Here is an 11,383-nt window from a genome sequence, read left to right as displayed (position 1 = left end):
GGACAGAGTAGAGTTGGTGACTCGGGTGGCAGGTGCCGAGTTTAAATTGCAATTGCCAGTACTGATAGCTATTCAACAAATCACTCTTCACAATCAAACATGAAACTCCTAGTGACTGGGAAAAAATCATTTTTTATTTTCTTATTTTTTTAAAATAAATCTTTATTTAACAAAAGAAGAAAAATAATCAAATCTTTATTTATTTATTTTTTATTTTTTCCAGTCACAATGAGTGTCACGTGTGATTGTGAAGAGTGATTTGTTGAATAGCTATCAGTACTGGCAATTGTGTAATTGTTCAGATTATTGTATAGGCCTAGCCTTGCTGGTTATGGGCCAGAACCCTTTATTGATTTAAAGAGTTTAAATTGCAGGCACCAGAATCCCTAGTAAGATTGTACCCTGTCTTTACCAAGAATGCTTTACACCTAGATCGGAGTCAGTTAGAGAAGAGGTGTGGGATTTCACTGGGAGGGAGATTAGATTGATTAAGGGTACTAACCCCCTAAGGATAACTCTCAGGTCTGATGCAGACTTTCCTCAAACATGTCCTTGCATATTGACCCCAAAAGCCATTGCAGGAATACCTCGCATCATTGAAAATATGATAGAACAGGACATTTTGAAGGAGGTCATCGGGAGTCCATACAAATCTCTAATTATGGTCTTGCAAAAAGCAAATATAAAATGGAGTATGGTGCAAGATCTCCGAAAAATAAACCATACAGTTATTCCATTCTGTCATTTTGTACTGATGTCTTTGACTTGTGTAAAGCATTATTTTCCATTTCCCTTCACGAAGAGAGGCACTCTTGTGTGCTGTTGCACTCCTCAGGGGTATTCAGAGAGCCCTTCATATTTCAATCAAATACTGAAGAAGAACATAGAGACCCTACCGCTATCATGCAGTTCCACCTTAGTGCTATACATATATGACCTGTTGTGGTATTGTTGACAAAAGAAACTGGTAAGCAAGACACTATCGCCCTACTCAACCTTCTTGCTGAGAACAGGCACAAGGTTTCTCCCAAAAAACTACAGTACTGTCAGAGAGAGGTAATGTATTTGGGACCCCAGATTGAGAAAGGAGTCAGAAGAGTGTCCCATGAGCTCATTGAGACGGTCCTCATAATGAAATTCCTGACCACATACAGAGAAGTGCGAATGTTCTTGAACACGGTTGGCTATTGCCAACAGTGGATCCCAAATTTTTCCCTTGTGGTGAAGCCTATACTAAGGCTCACACATACAGATCTCAGTGACCTGGTACCAAAGGATGACAAGAGACCGAGACGGCGATGCGGTGAGCGCAAGGTAAGAGGTTTTCTTTTTTCACGATTTTTGGGCCTCATCGTCGTCTGTTGACTCCCCTCCCACCCCGCCCCCACCCCACCGCTCTTACCTGCACCAGCCGCAGCTGGCGGGTGAGATTGCTTGATACTGCGCTCTTGAGTCTAGCACATTCCACATGGATGAGCCATGGAGTACGGCGGGAGAGACAGTCTTCTACATGCTCTTGAACACTGACCAAACATTTAATGAGTTGAGGGAGCTACAGTACGAATCCCTAGAGACTGAACAGGTAAAATGGGAAAGGGCAGGATCTGTGAACGATCCTAACAACATCTGGATATCCAGTGCATGGTCCAATCCACGTGGGACAAGATCGGATAGCGATGACCTTTAGGCATAATCCACACTCCCGCATAATGGTTGAAAATTTGTGTCAATGTTGCACGATTTTTCAAAAGCAGAACATAGCCAAGAAGGTTGTGGTTACCATGAGTCACATAGTGAAATCAGATGGTCCCTTCAACCGTCTCCAGATTGATTTCATGGAGATTCCTCAACGTAATCAATTAAGGTATATATTGGTCATTGTATGTTTATTTCCTCGTTGGGTTTCTATCTCTCACCAGAACGATTTTGCAACTCAATCTATGCAAGAAGCCCATACCATGAAATGCGTCCTGGTGATTGAACTCGCGTAAAGATACATGTTTATAAGTCATGCCCGAAGGAACGCTAGCGAGGCCCCTACCAGGTTATCCTAAAAAACCAGTACCATTGTGAAATGCTCCAGATTGCTGAACTGGATACATGCCTCCTCTACAAAGGGGGTGAGATGAGCAGAGGAAGAATCTGAGTCAATATATTTACTAACTCCGAGTCCGCCTAAGTTTTATGTTTCCAAGGCATCTGAAGAGCATGACAAGTGTCAGTCTGAGACCTCCCAGCCTTCCACCGCAGAGCATTGGCAACTACCATAGGAGAATGGTGATACAGATTCTTCAATTGCAGCTGATACTCGAGATTCTAGACTGAGATTACGCATTCTCGCAAGCACTCGTGGAAAGCCAAAACTAATCCGCTTTGGATGAGTGTCTCCGGATCAGAGAAAAGGCCAGAAAAAGTTCTGTGTCAGATAACGAATAAGCATCTAATGAGCTAGAAATTACAAGTACGTCAAGAGAGCAAATGCAACCAGATGAGGAATGGCCAACAACTAGGACTAGATGAAAGAGGCTGTTGATGATAGTTGAGAGACTGAAAACAATTAGGGCCAAAAGCAAATTAGAGGAACAAGAAAATCTGGAACTTTAAAACGACAGTTAATTACCGCTAATAGACAGACAAAAATAAATTTCAAGTATTCAGGTTCTGAATGGACGTACTTCGCAAAAATTGACATTGACTCAGATGATTGTTTGACTGATTTTGATGAGCCTCCATGAGTCAAAACAACAGACGAAAAGATTCAAATTATGCAGATACAAGCTGAAAGGACAAAAAGCTATGTAGGGCATCGGTCAGAAAACTATCGGGCCCTTAGGCATCCAGTTGACTTAGAAGTAAATCACTGTAGATTCCTCACTTGATCTGATACAAGCTAACATGGTGCAGCAAAGCTGCAAAATTGTCCTAGTACTATTGGGAGTTGCCATTGCTGTTTCCTCAGTTGGGTGGATGTTAGACGTCCATCTGCTGGAGGGAATTGTTTAATACCCGCACTTTAATCAAATGAGTATCCCTGTAATATTAAAGAAATGTATGTGAATAGACTTTCACATACCACTTCTTCCGAGAGTGTTTATAGGAATAATGTGTGTTTTCAGATGCTTACGAAATATGGTAAGATAATGCAGATTGAAAACTGTTTTGTCTGTTCCTCTCTAATAGCTTCTGCAGCCGAAGGTTTGGCCTATTATCATTTACCTCAATCACATGCTTTCTCATGCAGCATTTCCCTAAATCTGGTTTATAAACAACATTCAATTAAACTGTGTTATACAAATTATTGTCTATTAGAAAATGTACCAATTGTAAATGGGTAAAACATGTATAGGTGGGTAACTAAAGCATGCCTATCGATTTTCTAAAGCTTTTAAGCAAATGGATCAGCACGAGTATATGATAAAATTGTTTTCTACCCTAACTAATGTCAATTCCACTAACCAAGACATGCATGACCTGATCTGCAAGATTACTGAAGATGAGAGAACCTTTGAAGGCAAATTAACTGAAAGAATAAGAGAAGGGAAGTGAATGGGTGACACAGAAGGGAACTAGAGGAAAGGATAAGTTTCATGCAGAAGACCCATCCCCAAGGTTGAACTTTGACAGTGCACAGGAGGGAACCTTAAGCATGGTTAGAAGACAAGAAGGTAATGAGAGCATAGAAGAAGTCGAATGGAATTAATTTGACCATATCTATTTTGTCAAGGATCAAGTTTTCACTGAAATTGAGGTACATATTAAAGGCAAATACTATGTGTGTGGTAAATCTGCTTACTTTCAGTTGCCACATATTTGGGTAGGAAGTTGCTATGAAGTTCTCCCTAAAATATTTCAGACTAATATCTTAGACTGGAAACTTTACTCATGTAAGATGGAGCAAACGTAGTTTCAAGCAAATAATAAGTGATATCTTCAGAGCACTTGTACCCTAAGTGAGTGTGGCTTTGAATGATGTTAAAATTAGAAAGCTGTCAACCCAAGTAGACAGAATTGCTACTAACACTGCAGGCGCCTTAAATGTCATTAATAAAGAACTTCTTGCAATGAAGAATATACAGAACCATCTTGCCTTAGACATGCTCCTCTCAAAGGAGGGCAGAGTTTGCAAGGTAATTCATGCGAGAAAATGTTGGGCATTTATCCCTAAAGTAGACATCCAGATTAATAGCTGGATTATCAATATAACTTATTTTACTCATCAACTAACTGAACTAGAAGAGACAGGTGCTTGGGAATGAATAGTCTTCGTATTTGGGGCTCGTAGACTGGGATTTGCGAAAAAAGGCAACTGGCTAGGAAGTGTTGTTGGAGGAACACTTATGTTCCTTTTACCCCTCTCTTAGTCATTCTGCATGTGCAGAAGAATCCCCAATTGAAGATGACTGTCTTGTGATGACTAACTCAATGAATTAGAGATCACCAGAGGCGGGTTGTGAGATCTGTTTTTCAAATTTGTGGTGTTTAAAACACAAGAAGTCGAGCTTTCACTAATTTAGGCTGACTTTGTTTTGCCATCCATCTTGGATATGGCATCGTAGTATACCACGTGATTATCGCTGTTGCTATTATTTTGCTGTAATAAAGGATTTTAGGCTTGCTGTGAAGAACCAAGCTGAACCAAACAAAATGTACTCTCCCAAAGCCAACCCCAACTGTATCAGACTGAATAACATACCATGTAACAAGTCATGTCACATAGGCAGACTCTGGGAACACCTGAGTCTAATGTAGTGGAATGTATTCTGTACTAAATGTTTATTTATGCTTGTTTCCTATTGGTAAGAGCCTGTGAACCATGTACTCATGTAGTGATTGTGTGAATCCTTTGTTTGAAGACCTATAAAAGGACTTGACTCCTCGATTTCCCCTGTTGCAGGGATTCTGCTTATACACAGAACTATGCGTAGAACCCCAGGACCTCAGTGAATTGTGGTGTACCAGAAACTCACCTCAGAACCCAGAACCCAGTATCCGGCTAGCATAAGTGTCCCATTCGTTATCCGAGATTCGGCTTAGAGATCCCAATGAAAAGACAACCCAGAACAAGCTACTTAGTGTACTCTCAGGAATGGTAGGAATCGGAAATACCTGTTCGTAGATTATTCTCACATCAGTCCACAACAAGAATCAACAGAGACACGGTGTAAATAAAAAGAGTTTATTTTTATAGACCACGTGTCCTAAGATGCAGTACTTTGGCTAATACAAGCAGACAAATGATTAAAATCAAAACCATCAGCATCGTTACAATACCATAGAATATAAAAGGGGTGATCATATTATAATGACAGTGGATACTACCACCTTCCCTTTATTAAGAAGCTAATATTATTATTAGGCTAGTAGAAGGTCTCTTAGGCTTGAATAGGGGACCCCATACCTCAAAGATCAGCTGAGTGAAATCACATCACAGGAGCATCAGGAGTCTTCTCGCAGGAAGGCTCGTCTTCGGTCTGAATAATAAACATGATGTCTGTGATATTAAAAGCACCAACTTTCAGGTATTTGCAGCTGCTCGTGTGTTATGGCTAAATAGTGGGTCGATCAACCTAGAGTGGAAAACATGCATTGTGTAATCACCCAGACTGTTTGTCACACCATGTACAGACCAAGGTCGCTGCGCAGAGCTCGGGATGGTAACAACAGATTGCTCTCGTGTGAGGCAAGGCTCGAGTCAGCAGTTTGTTTAAGGAATAACATGTAAACGCAGTGTCGTGCACAAAAGCAGCAAGATGGCTTTCTAACATCTAACGTGGTTATGCTAACTTAACAATGTATGTACGTATTAAGGGAGTCCTCACTACACCCCCCCCTCCTTTTTGTCCCCATTCTGAGAAGGCAAATCTATACTGCATTTGATCAAGAACTTTACTGCACTCATTATATTTGTGTGAATATTGAAATGATTGATCGCTAAGCTTATGAATTTCTGTAACTGATATTCTTTAAGTAAATCCTACTACTATAGTCCTTGTCTGTCATTCTTTAACAGAAATATCTCTGGTGGCATTCTTTGTGTAAGATATAACACACAGAGGCACTGATCAAGCGCGGAGCAACAAAGTCGTAGAGGGACTACACCTCTCCCGATTTTAAGCTGTCCGCGAGCACAAAAGGGTAAATGAGATACAGGCTTACGTGCTAACAGAAGCAAACACAGTGGTGAAGGCTTTATGAGCACACGGGACCCTTCTGGCGCTGCATGCCTTCGTTTCTCTGGTTACAGTAAGTTTACTATGACTGTTTGATCTAAGTTTGTTGTAAGGAAGAGTGTAAGGATATTGTCACATGATTATCAGGCTCAGACCCATCGGCGGTGCGTCCATTGGGGCGCAGGGGCGGAGCCCCACTTACCACACATGCACGCAAATCAATCCCCAGACCGGCAGCAATGGCAATGCAAATGATGCATTGCGTCGGACATGAAGGGGGTGGGGCCGGGGGGCGAGCACTGACAGTTGAGAGTTGACAGACAGGCAGCGGCTCGCAATTTTATTGCGCATGCTCGAGTTTGTCTCACGACAAGCACGAGCATGCGCATTCGCCGCACTGTCTGCCACTGACTACTGTACTGAGAGGAGGGGGCCGAGAGGCCGAGGGTTGCCTCTGCAGCAGCCCCCCTCTAGGTATCCGGGCGAGCCCTATCCGTGCTCTTTCGCCAATCCAGGGCAGGCGCTTATAATGCAGCGTCTCTGGATTGGCTGAGAGCCTGATACAGCAACGAGTAACTGCTAATTGGGTGCCGCGCACCTATGGCCAATCACTGTGGCTTATGTCTGAACACAGTGACAGTGATTGGCCATGAGGTGCGCACTCCAGCAGTCGGTCGCGTCATCACGCACACGGTGGTGCGACACTGTCTGCTCATAACCTCGTGGCGGCGGTGCGTTCAGAGTCAGGACCCGTCGTGACTGAGTGACTCGTCGTGTGTCGTCGTGAAAAACTCGTGATATCACTGCATAAAAGTACCTGGGCTGAAGTAAGTACTGTATAATGAGAAAACAATAAGGAAATATGTACTAAAGAAACTGTAGCTCTTACACTGTCTGCGAGCTCCCCGCGCTGTTCACGTGCATCAAACTCCTCACGCCATTCCTCCACGCCTAACCTTAACCTAGCTCCTCACTCTGCCCCAAGCCACACGCGCTATGTGCTGAATACTCCGCAGACCGCATAGTGTCCGTAACGTAAGTATAAAGCTCCCGATACAACATGTCGTCTACATCCGAGCTAGGCTAGCTTCTCACACCGTCGTCAAGCGACTCAAGCTCCCCTCAAAGTTTCTCACACTCGGCCATGCGCGTCAAACACCTCACACACTGCCCATGCACGCCAAGCTTTTCACACTATGCCCATGCACACTGACTGAACTACTCGCACGCTCTGTCCGGGTGGGTCAAGCTCCTTGCAGATTCACGACGAGACGCAGTTTCACGCTATTTTTTCACGTTGGACTACTACCAGTGTTTTCACAGCGAATTCAAACGGGTGGGAAGGGAAGGGGTGATTGGACCATGCCAAGTCACCCCCTCCACACCTGCCGCGCGCCCTCCAAATATCCATGATACATGTTCGCCCTGGAGGGAACTGTGAGGCCTGGTCGTCGCTCTGCAGTTTAGAGTGTGGTGGCCGAGGCCTGACTCTCTTTCTTTCCTCGGCAGAGCGGTGTTTGTTTCTCGACCTTCATTGTCGCTCTCACGCTCTGCCTCTTTCTCCCGAGGCAGGGCTGCGAAGAATGTCGCATCGCAGTGTTCCCTCTCCGGCCGCTGGGATCACTCCAATCTCAAGTAACTGGCCTGACAAGTTTTGCGAAACTGAAACCCGCAAAATTCACAAGAGCGAGCGCGGTGGTTGTGCTGGGAGAGGCCGGACCGATGCACGCCTCTCCCACCCTCTACAACAAAGGGAGTAACCAGACAATTTAAATAACCCCACTTTGAAATAAAACTTTTAGTGGCACCAATCATGCGAAGCAAGTGAGTCCAACCCTCCCTAGAAGAGCCGCCTTGTCCATCTATTCATCCTTTTGCCCTTACATCCATCTTCTAATACCCGCTATTTCACCTTTACATCTTTCAACCATCATTCAATCTTTTCCTATTCTATTCTATCCATCCACTCTGCCATCCATCTGTCTATCCATCCAGCCATCCATTCATCTAACCACTCTGCCATCCATCCTTCCATGTATCCACCCCCATCAATTCATCCATCCATCGATTCTCTATGCCTTCTATTCTGCCATCAGTTCATCCAACCATCCATTCTGCCATCTACCAATCCACCCATCATGCTTTCATCTACTCTGCCATCTACCCATCCATTTATCTATCCACTCTGCCATCAGTTCACTGGTCTTTTTACCCACTCATCATCCCTTTACTCTGCCGTCCTTTTACCTGTTCTTCCATCCCTTCACTACACAACCCTTTCACTTGTCCATCCACTCACTTAGCCACCCCTCAGCCATCCCTTTACTATCCTATCATTTCACCTGTCCATCAACCTAGCTATTCACTCACCCATTCACCCACTCATCCATCTACCCATGTATTCATTCACCCACTCATCCATACATCATTTCACCCTTCCTTCCATCCATTCACTATTCCTCCATCTTTCCCTCTTCTATTTACACATCTTTCGCTCTTCTTTTCTCCTGCTTACTCTTCTGTTGACTTGCATTTCTTTATAGCAGTTTTCATCAGCTTTGTCTGGTGAGTTGCAGACAGAAGAGGCCCATAAAGAACCCTCCCCCCCCCCCCAGCTGAAGCTGCTAAAGCGGGGGTCCACAGCACTACTGCATACAACAGGCCCTCAAGAGTGGGCACAGGCCAAATACCAACGCTGACCAGTCTCAATTCCTCCTGATGCTTCTTTCTTCCACCACACTACGCTTCCTGTCTCTTTATCTCAGTCTTGCAGGCTGTTGTTAATCCCAGCTTTCACACTTTGTTCGTGTTTTCTTGTCTTTCTCTTCCTCCTTCTTTCTCCCGTTTGTCTCTTGCTAAAAGTCCGAGGATGGAAAATTTGTTATGAGCCAAAAAATGAGAACTGGTGACACAGGTAAGGCACTGACCACAGCGCATGCAAGCAAATGATGTATTTATTATAGAGTCAGGTTCTTTTGGAGAAGTTAAAGATGTGATGGGGAGAAATAAATTGTGAGCTTGTTGATGTGGAGAGTGTGCAGCACATACGTCTTGTTTGCCAGTTATGGGCCTTACCAAGAACTTAGTTAAGATTACAAAGAAGGCTAGAGTGTCTGTAACTCTGGATATTTTAGATATATTTACAGAGGGCTTAATGCACCAGCAGCTCCACCCACAAGATCCACCCAGAGTCAGAGATTCCATGTTCTAGAGGCCCTAGTGCGCGCAGTTATTTCTTTTTTTATCGCTCTCCTTTCCTTTCCTCTTCTCTCTCACTCTCACTGCATGCTCTCTTTCTCTCTCAACTTCCTCTCTCTCAGGGTAATGCCTCGTCTTCCAGCGATCGCTTATTTTAAGTCTCTTTCTTTCCGTTAATCCCCCTTCCGACTGGATCCTGTCCCACCTTTGCTGCCGGCCCAGAGCGGTGAAGGTGAGCTCGCAACTTCTGAAAGAACATCCCAGTGCAGGCCCGTTCCATCACATTACGCATATGTTCAAGGTCACACACTGTGGAAATCCTGCTTGAGCCAGTCACGACCATAGCCCCGGGGAAGGATTTACAATTATGGCGCGATTCCCCGTGCTCACATAATGCTTAAGCGTTGATCCCTAGGTGAAAAGGTGCAACCGCTTTGAGGGTCGGAAGGGGGGGGGGGGCCTCCATACATGTTTCTGGCCATTCCCGGGGGCCTCGCCGCCTCTGCCGGCGGAGTCATTAAAGCATTTCACAAGGCAATAAACAGGCAGGAGGATTATGCTAATGAGATTCCTAGGTCCAGCTAGGGCTTTCTGCAGGACGCAGGCGAGCAGAGAACGGCCTGACAACGCTGGCAAATGTAATTTTGAATAGGTTCTTGCACATATTTACACTATTTCACAAGTTATGGTTCTCTGCTGCACTTCTTAATGTATTGATTAAAGGATAATTTGAATTTAAAATTGTGATCTATTGTATTCCATAAAGATACTGAAAGCTAAAGATCATATCATTATTACATTTAAATGTAAGCAGGTTCCAATGGATAATTTTAACGTAGCAGACTAAAAAAAAGTCTGGTTTCCCCGAACATCAAACAAAATAAAAATTTTAAGAACACTGTAGTTATTTTATGTTAACTTGAAGAACTGACGCTGGTAAAATTCATTGGGATTACTTGTATTTTAAAAGCAATGCTTGTCTAGTTACAGCACGTTATTTTTATTTTCAGCACCTTCTAAAGCTTGACAACCCTTACCAAATTTTTGGTCATATTTCCGGCGAAGAACAAGACCTCCTTTGCTGCTCTTTCACCCCGGCTACGACCCAGCAAACACCAGAGTTAAAGGTAAGGAAACTGATGCTATTTTTTTTTTTAGATTGGAGTTAGAGCTATGTGTGTGGTCACTGTACATGGTGGTTGGGGTAGGCACACATTCTGAACATTGTACCCTCAGTGGATGGAATTTACTAACAGCCTTAGCCCTGTGATTTGGCCAATAACGGTTGTTAACAGCACTAACTATCTGTGAGAAGTTGGCCTGGTATATGATGCTCACTAGTTAAAGTGATCACCTTGTACCATGCCAAGCAACCCTTATGGTGTGGTTGTAAGTCAACCTTTTCCGACTATCTGCCCTAGTGGTAGCGTAGGCTAAGCAGTCTTTGAGGCTAAACTCGTGAAGCGTGTTAAGCCAGCTGTTTTACCAAATGCAACCCCCTTTTATACCAATGAAAGGACACCACACAGATATATATTCAAAATATATATGTATTTATTTCTCAAAGTAACCCCTAGTCTCTTTATGAGCACAGGAGCACAAATCGTCAAACAAGATTACAGTAGAATACACAGAAGTTGCACTTTATATGGATAGGCCCTGGTGGCCGCTCGAACCATATACTAAAATAGTGGTATAAGTACCACGAACAGAAAAGGGAAAAGGCCTAGGGCCTCTAGAATCGCTGGGCCTACAAGGAGCTAACTTCAGTTACTGACCAGGAGGTCCACGGGTGGCGTGTGCAGAGCAAATAGTCACACGCGTGCTCCCATAGGTTTCAATGGGTGCGTAAAAAGTACAAAGTTACTGCAAAGAGGATCTTCCGGATGGACTAGGAACTCAAGATTTGGAACACAGGCACTAGAGATGTAATACTACACTTGGGCACAGGTGTGCCAGCTTTACCTCACCCACAGGAAGCGGGTGCATAGGCCTCGAAGTGCGTCGGGTTTCTT

The sequence above is a fragment of the Triturus cristatus genome, chromosome 6 (assembly GCF_964204655.1).
Source record: "Triturus cristatus chromosome 6, aTriCri1.1, whole genome shotgun sequence".
NCBI lineage: Eukaryota > Metazoa > Chordata > Amphibia > Caudata > Salamandridae > Triturus > Triturus cristatus.
The sequence above is the reverse complement of the archived record's forward strand: the minus strand, read 5'-3'. Positions refer to the sequence as shown.